This window comes from Ambystoma mexicanum, chromosome 13 (assembly GCF_040938575.1).
Source record: "Ambystoma mexicanum isolate Mex_15411 chromosome 13, UKY_AmexF1_1, whole genome shotgun sequence".
NCBI classification, from domain to species: domain Eukaryota; kingdom Metazoa; phylum Chordata; class Amphibia; order Caudata; family Ambystomatidae; genus Ambystoma; species Ambystoma mexicanum.
In genome coordinates this window covers 174009612-174021717 of record NC_090938.1, presented here as the reverse complement: position 1 = coordinate 174021717, position 12106 = coordinate 174009612, and the positions used below count along the sequence as shown (strand labels likewise).

The 12106-nt window shown below is 43.4% G+C and overlaps 1 protein-coding gene across 5 annotated transcripts in view; it reads right to left on the bottom strand.

The window, feature by feature from the left end:
* Positions 1–12106, bottom strand: part of LOC138521037 (omega-hydroxyceramide transacylase-like) — a 224377-nt gene that overhangs the window by 14528 nt on the left and 197743 nt on the right. The window lies entirely within an intron of this gene.

Below are 12106 nucleotides of genomic sequence, written 5' to 3'. Positions count from 1 at the left end.
CAAAATGGTGCGTTCCAGTATTCACTATCCATATTTCATTCCTCCCGAGTTCAATCTATTCATTAGTCACCAAATCAGAGCACAGAGGTAAACAGTACAGGAAGAATGGCATACAGGTGTGGTGGGCAGATGTCGGGCTTGGCAAGATTGGGTTTTGGAAAGAAACAAACATTTCAAATAGCAATGTTTCTTGACGAAAAAATATCCTGCTCCTAAATTGGAATATAGCTAGGTGGTAATAGTTTTGGAAAATCCCACAGAAAAAGCACAGCATCCCGTTATGATGTGCATAGCCCATTGCAATGCCCTAAACACATTTACAAATGTGTAAAAGCCTTGCTTGTTATATTCTAGTATGCTATTCGGAATTTTAATAGCACACATTTGACTCTTATCGCTGCTGGTGTTAGGAAAGATTTCTCTTTTGGTAACTTTGCCTCCATAATCTATAGACCCCCCAAACACTTTTTGTTTTTAATCTGTCCTTACATTTTTACAGGGAAGCAAAGCCTTCTGCTTCACTCCCCGGCCTTTTGCCCATTTTGTTAAATGCAAACATATTACTCCTTCAGACTATCAGTACTGGGAAACTAGGTTTCCCTTTGGTCTTTTTACCTTTTTGGTAACGTCTTGACGGTGCACACAGCATTTTACCATGCAGTGCAATGGGGATACGTTTGTATCACCCCAGTGTTTTACACTTGGGATTTTTGGTTACTTGTATATGTGCCGAAAGACAAGCTGTTGGCAGCAGATACATCTTTACATGATTTTTGGTGTGCACATTTGCATTTACTGTGTATGGCTACTCAAAATGGCTAGTGCCCTAAAATTGCTGTGCCATGAGACGTTTTGCTTGTTCTTGGGCCATATTGTTGTTTGGCCTTCTTGCTGCCTACTCAGGTCAGGAAATCCCATAGACGTTCATGCACATGCCCGGGAAAGCTGCTGATTTTACTGGCTTGTGATGCCTTTGTGTGTGCTTGGTCCAGGAAGGGGCCGGGCTGTCTTGTCCCACTCCTCACTGTGGTGCCTGAAAGTCCACATGTGGGGCATGAGTGAAACTCAGTGGTCCCTGACTGGACCACTGCTGGCTGTTTAAATGTGCAGTTCCATACCATTGGTGGGCTTGAACATGCTTCCAATCAAGCTTCAGGACAAGAAGTGGACTCCTGCAGTAATTTATTCAGAACAGCATTAGAGCCAAGAATCCTGTGTAGAAAAGCAGCTGACTGAAGATCCGTGGATGACTCCTGCAGAGGCCCGGCATCCCCTTCCTGCGATTGGCCCAGTGAATCCCTGCTGGACTGCCTGATCTGTGAAGTCCCTGAGAGATGCTTCAACCATGGACTGTTGGGACCAACCAGTCTTGCTGCAATCATGGGATTGAGCTGTCCTGAGCCTTTGGAAGTGGCCCTGGACTGACCCACTCTTCAGTGGGCTACCTCGGTACAGCCGACGCGGTTATGCATTCTTCTCCAGAACTTCGGTAGTCACCAGCATGCGCCACAAGTCACCTTCCTGCCGAGCTTCAGCTTCCCAGCCTCAAAGGATCCTGCTCTGGAAGATTGTCTTCAACCGTGATGGGGGAGACGCATGCCATTGTCGCTGTGCAGTGACTGTCAGTGGAAGTCACTTCCCTGGTTCCTGTGAGGTGTCCAGAAGGGTACTGCAGTTGTGAATCCTGCTTGCCTTCTTCACCAGGGTTTGCATACTACACCACCAGCCGATCAGAAAAATCCTTCAACCTGCATCCTAACCGGAATAAACAGTAAGAAAACCTTCCTGCAGCAAACCCCAGTCAACCTACATAGTCATCTGGGAAAATCAGAGTGAGGAAGGTAAGTAATTGCAACACATTAACCTTCCCCTGTTCTCCTTAGAATAAACATTAGAATAAACTTTGGTTATTCCATTCCATCACTTCTTGACCATCGGATCTAAAAAGTTTGTATCTGAAAGACAGGAGTAGAATTTTACCTATCTGTAATATTAATGTTAAATATCTTCTGGAACCTTTCACCACCACAAGAACTGCTCTTATACCTGCCTTTTCTCCCAAGAAGAAGCTTCGTGTCTTTTGGACACATTACCTCATACACCATAGGGATTGGGCTTAAAAGGTTATGGTATAATTTGTGGCTATTTATTTGCATTTATTGTGAATTGGTTTCATTGTACTGTATCACTACTTACCTTCTTTGTGTTGAATAAGTTACTGAATGCATTTCTAAGAACCTGAAGGAGACTGCATTTATGTTTTATAATTGATCGTTTTGTCATGTAAAATTATCATCTGCTTATTCCATTTCCTAGTGCGTGTTTTGGGCATGCAATATAGTATTTTTGTACTACTTGTCTAAATTGAATTGTGTGCTTCACTGTGTGGACTCATTGTGGGCCATGACCCCCCACTCACTCTCCTAAGAATACCTGTGACCGCTCTCAACACTTTCCATGGCTGGGTATGTTATCTTACCTCTCAGAGTTCCCATGTCACTAACTAGGGTGGCCTCCTGAAATCTGTGGACAGGCAGCTTCTAGAAATCCATCTCAACAGTTGGCATGTACGAAGAGACTGCGTGCATGAATCAATGGGTGCGTAGTTGGAATGTATCCTCTGGGGATCATGTTGGCTGTGGTGTTTGAGATTCAGAGAAATGTTCAATTTGTGGCACTGCACTCCTGCCCCTGTATCTAAGGTATTGTAGTGGGGCAATTATTGACTAAAGAGCATGTTCACGCTCTGCCCCCCTGCCTTCCTCAGACAAAATGAAATTATAAGATAAGAGAGGACACATTTGAAACTGCACTTCAAATTCTCCTGGAAATGCAGCTTGCACAAAGGATAGTTATTTTGCGCCACACAAGTAGGGAACAGACAAGGCATTATCTTGCAAAATCAGTGTGTTTAGAATAGATTAGGTGACAGGAATGCATGTACACAAGATAGGGACTCAATACACAAGAAGGGCAGAACAACTGTAGGCAGATAAGGTTGCTGATACCCATAGGGAGAAATATAATGTGACATACATGCACCAGGAACTCGGTAAACAGCTAAATAATTGCAGAAAATGGTGTCCTGAAGATGAAAATAATGCCATTTTAAAACTGCAGCGACACAGCAGAGAATTAAGCACTGCAGTTTTAAGAGAGGACCAAGCTAAGCACGCTATTTGAACAAATACATTTAATTCAGGAAAATGCTATGGCCAGCTAGATAGTAGCTGCCTCAAAGGAATGTGAAGGTCCAAGACTCCGTAGCGGAGGGCTACATGGTGGAACAAGATACCATTGTGTGCATCCAACTGTCAAGGTAAATCAAGTTGCGATAACACGGCAGACTATTTAAAGTCTATGGGACAAAGTGAACATCCCGGGTAATTTCAAAAGAAGTTGGCGGATGAATGTCTCAGCGATCGGCTAAATGTGACAGAGAAACATGGATACTGATAAAAGACAAATAATTATCATGCACATGGTGAACGCAGAATGATTCATAATAAGAGTATTCATACATTTGTCAAGAACAGGATAGCGCAGTTACTGTTGTAAGAACAGGTCCTTGAAACTCAGCGACATCATGGCAGAGATAAAATGGGCTGTTTTATTTAATTAAGGACAAAGGCGATACTCTTGCCCTCTCCGCCCATATACAATAAAACATGTCATCTTGCCGCCACTTCACGGAGAGTGTGACCGCATGTTAACCGATAAACACATGTCCTTTTTCACAGCTGAAGTAATTTAGAGCATACCAATAATATTCAAGCATGATGATGTAGCACATTTTTATGGGATGGTTTATGGGTGGGATCTTAGACAAAGGATTGTTGGACATATAGAATGATATATGTAGCTTAGTAGCCAATGACCAGGAGTGATAGATTATGACATCAAAATGGCTATAAAAACTGCTGTTTCCTGTTGAGATGTGGAGAAAAATCTAGTGGAAGAGCTTGGATGTTAATCTTGTTTTTTCTCCAGTTTTACATTGCAATTAAAGCTGGGTTACCTTCCATTTGGTATATCACAATCCACTCTGTGTTGTCTCTTTATTGGCTAATACGAGTTAGAGGACTATTTGGGTTTTGGCCTCTGTTTCAGTATCCCTGTGAAGGCACAAAACACACTGTGTCAATTTCAACCCAGAGGACCCTTCATGGGATGACTTGCAGTATGGTGTGTGAGGTAGACTTGTATCTTGTATGACATTGGCAGGTTTTGTGCATGTGACCTGAGGCGTGTTCTGATTGTGGTGCCGTCAGTATTTCTCTGCCAGTTTTTCATGCATAACATCCAGGGTGGCATCTGGCTGTCACTCTGGGGCTTGCAGAAGTACTTAATGCTTGCCCATAATTGTTTGCAGTTAGATAGCTCAGCGGGTACTTATTTTCTGTGCAGCAGAACATTTTTCTTGGTTGTGTGATGATAGTCTGGAGGGCAGTCTATTAAGCCAGGGCTATCCAGACATTGGGACGACTGACGAGGGGTTAAGGTGTTCAGGCCAAAGGGTGATTGATGATGTCGTCTGGTCCCAGAGGGGGGCAATCTGTTTATAAATTACTTTTGTAACCACTTCCCAACCAATTTTCAGCTAGATATTTTAGTTTAACATATTCATAGCAGTGAACATTCAATTATAACTTTTTTTAAAAGCAGTAATTAGTTAGCAAACTGCAAATAACGTAGTATAACATGTATGACCAATTGCCAAGTAGATATACATAACGTTTGAACACGTGTAAGGGTGCAGAAGGGGGAGACTGACACACAGGTGGCATGGTTGTTGGCATAATCATTTATTATACCAGAAATTATACCAGAAATATTAGAAAATATACCTTTCCCTTACTCTAAAGAGGGGTTTCCCTACCTCAGCTAAAATACTGAGGATTCAGTCAGGATGACCAGGTAAATCAAGAGTCCACTGTCCTGTGTCAAGAACCCTGTTTCTGCCCATACTTCTGGACAACGGATCAAAGTTCTAATTCCTTTGGTGGGATCTTTAACTAAGGGAATGACAATCCCCTCCCAAGGCACAAAACAATGTCCCAAATTATAAAGCAGTAAACAACAAAAAGGTGCTATGTAAATGTCTCTGCTTTAGATTCAGCAAAAAGTGTTCAAAAACAAAGTATGTAAATCCAACAAAACAATCCTTCCATCAAGGGGATGTTTACCTTCTACCTTGTCTCATGTAGAATATTGAAAATGTTCTGTTCAAACAATGTTTCTTTACGATTATTATAAATGTCTCTTTCACATACCACTTTCCTAAGGATGATGAAATGTGTCTTTTCCAAGCAATGACGTCTTAAAGGATGGCAAAAGTCTCTTTTTACAAAGCAACTTAAGTAGTGGTGTGTTAACACTTTCTTAAGGATGATGAGAAAAAGGTCAACAATGGTTCTTTAAGAATACTAGAAATGTCCCTTTCACATAACACTTTCCTATTAATGGTGAAAAGGGGCTTTCCAAGCAATGGTGTTTGAAAGGATGGCAAAAGTGTCTCTTCCACACAGCAACTTCTTAAAGATAGTCTCCTGGTATACTCTCCTAACAGGAACCTTTTCACAATGCTTTTTCCTTTCACATGCTCTATATGGATTACCTGGTGCACTCCCCTGCTGGGAATCCCACTCTTGGCTTTGAAGATCCCCTGGTATACTGTCCTGCCAGGTGTGTTTCCTCTAAAGGCTCACTGCCTGATGTAATTCTTTCACCAGGTCTTCTTAAAACCTTCTCTATATCTTTCAGTTCTCTTTCCTTGTAAGTATAATACAGTTGTACTCCATCGCAGTTTATGGCTTCGGATATTACTTGTTCCAATTTCCCCCATATTGATATTTCATGTATGGAGACTTGATCAAGCTTTGTTTGTTAACTTCGTTTTTAGTATTCATTGGCTTGTGGCAATACTTTTTCCAATCTTCATCATATTGACATTTCATATATGAAGACTTGTAGAAATCTTGCCTTTCAACTTCTTAATTAGTGGTCCCAATACTTCTGGGCAGACTCACCGGTGTTCGCTGGTGTTTCCGACCAGTGGTGTAAGGCTGTGTCGAAGTCTGTGCTTCGGAAAGCGTTTCTTCTTCTGCGACCCCTTTCCAGTTCTCCCATCGGATGTACATATGAAGTGTGAATGGCATTCTGTCTAGGGTGTTTGTCAAGAGGAGGTGTTAGGGTTTTACCACTGGAAGGATTGGGTTAATGACAGCATGCCATCAGGAATCTAGGAATTATAGGGTCTCCTTCACATGGAAGGGAAGAATACTGTGTCTCCTCCTGATGGGGTCACCAAATCTCCTTGACAGCCATCTCCCCCCATGTGATCCTCCCTCATAATACCATCCCCAGGGTCAGAATCAGGTAGTGGATGCGTCCCCTGGCCACACGTGGTGAGATTTTATGCTGGGGATCAGTGATGACTCCATAGGATTCATCACAAGCGGGAGCATCTCCCATCCCGATGCCTTTTCTCAAGCTTTCTTTGCAGTTCACCACACCAGGGGAATGACTCACTTCCCTGGCCTATTCTCATGATTGTTTCAAAAAAGGTAGCAGGTGCTCCTCTCCAGAGAGAACATGGCATGATAACCTGTTCTGAGATGAGAGTTTGCAGCACACGCTTTTTGCTCACTGTACCTTTCACAGATGGGAAATATCCATTTGCATATCAGTCTTTGTCCCGCCCACATGGGCAGTCCAGCATCGAAATGCTATGGCAATTCCTCTCTGAACAAGAGTACCAAAAGCAACCCCATACACGTGTTTCAGCCTTGTTGGGCCTCATCAGTGAGGTGAAGCTTTGTCTCTCTGAGCACAGTGAGCAGGGAGCCCACGTTTGGTTGCCCCCAGGTAACTCAGGGTGACCAACCCCAAGTTCCTTTCAAATATTTCAAAAAAGGTAGCAGGCGCTCCTCTCCAAAAAGAACATGGCATGATAACCTGTTCTGAGATGAGAGTTTGCAGCACACGCTATTCTCAGGATTGGTTAACACAGTTCACAACAGCTAAAGGGATTTCAGACCGTCTTCTCCCTCTTATTGGCATGAGGAGGACATCATATGTCTGTGGGAAATCTGACCCTGGTGTCTCTTGCTCCTTGGTTTGACCAACTTGACTCCCTCTCTCGCAAAGTACTGTCACAAGGAAGATACCTTGCTTTTGTCTGTGGGTCACACCCCTGCCTTCCAAGCCCCCACTGGCACCCGCGTCTAGCCCTTTACCTTTGCAGGCCTCTGGGCGCTCTGTCGATCCTCCTTGGGTGCTTGTAGTCAATTGCCGGGCTGCGCAGGCTCGCTGGCTCTGAAAGACAATTTCCTGGAGCAAAAGGCTTGCAATTGGGCACATGTGCAAAATGTCAGTCCTGTTGTAATATTGTGGTTTCATGTTGTTGATCCAGCTCCTTGAAACTGAGAGCCTTGGTATATGTGATCTTATTAAATAAACAACCAGACAAACAGAGTGGAGCAAAAGCAATGTGAAATGTAGTTTCCACCTACCTCATCTTGTTAATACATTTTATGCATTTGGTTCTGTTTGACTGAGTTACACTTGGGTGAAAGTCGTAAAGTTGTTGGTAGGACATAGAGTTGTTAACAACTTTGATATTTTAACATTGCTATGGTGTAGCCGAGTGATCTTAATGGGGTGCAAGAAAGAGATTTGGGAGTCAGCGGCTTCTCTTGATGGACTGCACAGTTAGATGCACCCAGTTGGTATCCAACCTATTCTGGTTCCCACAGAGGATGATGGCTCGTTAAGGTGTCACCTCCATGTTGCCTCTTTCTCTTCCTCTGTGCCTGCCATATAATAGACAACTTTGAGGCCAAAGCCTCTGACGAGCGCCCAAATTGAGGGTAGGTTTGGTCACTGGAGACGAGGGGGAAGAAGAAAGTTCATTATAAGATAACATGTCAGCATTACTATGTTTTAGCTCTGGTAGTCTAAGATTTCAGTTTAGTTACACACCTTAAGACGAAATGGATCAAGACAATTGGAATTTGGCAGACCCTTGTGTTATTGGAGGTTGTGAATTAGGTGGAACCTAACAAACTCAAGAACCTCTTGCGGAGTTTGGAGGACACCTGTATCTATCGTACCTCCCCATCGATCACTTAACATTTCAAGAGGTAAACAAAAAAGCAGAAATTGTGTGCTTAATTAAAATTGTTACAGGTAGCTACTAAACTATAATTCCACCTCGAATGTGCTTATTTTTCTTTCGGATTGCAAATGATCTCTCACAAAATTAGTTCCTTCATACAAACGACGAGTCAGCCTTTGGGCCACATGTGCTGTCGGCACTGAATGTCAGAATCTGACATGCATTTGTCAATCAGACTAATTATAGTAAGTGCCAGTAGAGTAAATTGCTTTATTTTGCACCTTCTCAGCTGCAAATGAAACATTTTGGGCAACATTTTAAAAGTGAAAGAGGTTGCTCTTTTTCGGTGCAACATATCTATAACTTGGAGAGTCTGCTTGTTGGGTTCGCAAATAGGTCCCTAGTTCTTATTACTCATTTCAGTAATTTACATGAACTACTGCCCCCACAAGTTTGGAATACCAATAATGACACATTCAGACCTGTCCAGAATGGTCTGCATCCAGACACCTTGTTGTCCACCAAAGGCATCCCGTGGCAAAAGGTGTACCTCCTGTGAGCTCAAAGGACTCACAGACCAGTCCCTACGCCAGGGTTGTCCAACTCCAGGCCTCGGGGGCCGTAATCCTAATGGGTTTCCAGGATATCCCTAATGAATATTCATAAGAACACATTTGCATACATTTAGAATCATTGTATGCAAATGTATCTCATGAATATTAATGAGGGTTATCCTGAAAATCACACGTTTACGGCCCTCGAGGCCTAGAGTTGGACAACCCTGCCCTACGCCATATAGTGCTGGGACATCAGCTATACATTGCGTGGTGGACGCTCTCCAGCCATGTCACTGCTGGATGTGCACTGTTATTGACAGATTCAGAAGAGCATGTAAATTGCAATGCACGTTTTATATTTCCACATGGATACAAAATATAGAAATGCTCATGCTGTCTACATATGTTTCCCTTTGTGGCGCTAGACTGCAGGCAGGGTTCTGAAAATCCCTCTGCCCGTTTTGTGCCTTAAAATGGGCCTGGTCTGCCATGGCAGGAACCGGAGGATCAAACTGCATGGGCAAAGTCATCCGTGTATGCAGTTTAATTTTCACCAATATAGCACACCCAACAGGCATTATTTTCCACTTGAGATTGCTTTTGGCACAAGCAAGTGTGAAGAAAGTGTGTTATTATGGTCCACATAGAGTGGCTGCTGTTCACCTGTGTTATTATTATGAATTATATGAACACTGCGCCGTTCAAAGCCCCACCCCACAAGCAATGCAGCAGAAAAGGGAACCGCTCTTCAGCAGGTGACAGCATTTCACCATTAGCTTGGTTATCTCTGCGGCAAAGGTGATGGAACATTGCCATGCGCCCAGGGGTAGGAAAGCTGCTGGGATGCCCAGGTCTTCATTAAAACTACAGGAAAAGCGGCAGCCAGATATTCAGATTTATCAAAGAATATGTAAATAATGTAAATGCCATATATTGAGAATGGGCAATATTGGCCGTTTATTGCCTTTAATTTAGAATATTATTTTTTTGCCCTTTTTAAATAAAATGACAGTTTCCCCCATGTACCCCTCCCAGTCCCTTTCACATGCCATCTTTTGCTTTTTCACACCCCTCGTTCCCTTTATCTACTATTATTTTCCCTTTTTAAAGACATTTATGAACTTGCATATATATTCCCTTTCCCAACATTCTATTTCTCAATGTACATTTGAAAACCTGGTGTGGTTAGGGCTCTCGAGGGCTAAACCTGAAGAAGACCACTGTTCTAGTCCAAGCTCTGCTCTGGTCTGCTCAATTCATAGTACCTTAATGCTAGAGCGATGGGAGTGATGGCAACTGCACAGCACAGCATTCATGGATCTAAACATTGCAAGGCGATGTACAACATGGCATGAATGAAGCAGTGAGGGAACCAAGTGGAGCAGAAAGGAAAATAGTTAAAAGCCCTTCTCCGAGTAATTAATGTTTCTGGTTTGTCCTGTGAGGTACATAGATCTGTTCAAGTATGTGTGCTTCCATACACGAGCCCTATCACTTTTTGTGGCGATAGTGAACAGAGTAAAACTAGAGATCTCTTTGGTCCAAAACTCTATATATTATCTTTGCTGAAAGTAAAGTGCTTGATTCAGGTGGCATTATAAGTAACACTTAGTTAAACAGGTAGCTTCAGATCCACCTACTAGAAATTACAATGGTCTATTTAAACCATTTGAAACTCTAACTCCATATTTGTGAGCAACGCAGGGTCATTGATGCAGCGTAGCTTGAAGAGCAGCATACAATCTGTTAACGTCACTGTGACCTGACCACTTTCTCTCCTCCCGGGAATCGGAGGATGGACCATGAGAATGAACTCATCACCATCTCCTACCTGACTGCAAGGAGAAGAACATTGAACCATCTGACGCACCTCATGTATCAAGGAATAGGGTTTATTTCACCCATTTTACTGTAGCCCAGCCTCTATGTGAGATCCCGTCCCAGCAGCTCAAAAGAGTGTACTTGCCTCTACAGTAAAACACAGATCTTGTGTAGCGGGAGCAAGAAATAGTCCGTTGGAAAAACCATGAAACTGGGGTGAAATTGAATGCAACCTACCCATGCAGAAAACAACCCATTGGCGCTCTTGTAATCATTCAGGGTTGATTCTGATTCTGACAATTCGTTCTAAGAGACTCTGGCCACGCCAGAAGGGAAGTGGGTGGCTTGCATAGGAAGTAAAGATTGCTGCTCCTGTGTGAGAAACTTGAAGGTGTCTCACTGAAGGAGTCTCACCTGCTAGTTCACAGGGATCAGTCATCCAGCTGGCCAGGACATGGCCATCGCTTTTGTATCCAGTTCCTGTGGGTGGACCAGTGGGGGAGGATCACCTGGATGAGGGGCCCTCAGGGAGTGGAAGTGAGACACTCGAGGGTGAGACGTGGTATCCCCTTCCCAATAACACCTTGTCCCCATCCTACCAGGTAGGATACCTAGGAATTCAACCCACCTCCCCCTTTCAACACCAACTCCTTTTAGTGGACAGTTCACTGTGAGCGACAACAGACTAACACCAGACCAGTATATCTGACATGTCCCAACACTATGGACAGGCAAGGCCAGGCAATTGCGGATTATTACACAAACCTGACTTCCATCACTGTTCCCCACATGGATAAAAGACGGAGCACGAACGCACACTCTGAGCAAGGCAAACCGCATGAGGAACCAGCAGTTCCAAGATGGCAGTTTAGTACAAGGAGAAAGACGGCGAGACCAGAGAGAGCCGCAAGGAGGGAGGTACTGATGACCTCTAAAGACCGTTATTTTCATGAGCCTTGGAAAGTGAAAACCTGAAGAACAGGAACTAAGGCTGATCAATCCTATCAATTGTGTCGCAGGTACCCAGTGCTCTACCGCGTCGATAACCCAGGAGGGGAGGAGCGATTACTGCCATGGGACTGTCCTTGGCTCCTACAACAAAGTGGCATCAGAGAAGACAGCACAGCCGACAGCACACCCGGTGAGTCAGAGAGACAGATACCAAAGTATTTTGCGTTTTGAACCAAGGTTGCATGTAGCAACAGTTTACAAAGAGAACAGTGTGAAAGGCATTTGTAAAGAGTGACGCAGAGATAATTTTAACTTTGCGATTGAACTTTGGGAGGCGAGCAAAAGATACCATACACAGTGGTCCGGCGCCACGTGGGTGCTCATTTGAAAGTCTCTGTTAGGTATATGACTGATGCTTTATGTTAAAAAGGAAGATTGAGATCAAAGTGGTCCTACAACGGGTCAAAATAAACCCTGTGTACATTTCAAACATTTCACATTCAAACCATTGTCTAGAAACAAAGGACATCCCAAGGCCAGAAAAACTGCCCTTTCTGTAGCCTTTGCAAAAAACACTTCCAAACCATACTACTTCGGTGACTCATCTGTGAAAGGTTGTGCCTTGTTTATATACTAATCTATTTCCAAAAGCCAGGTT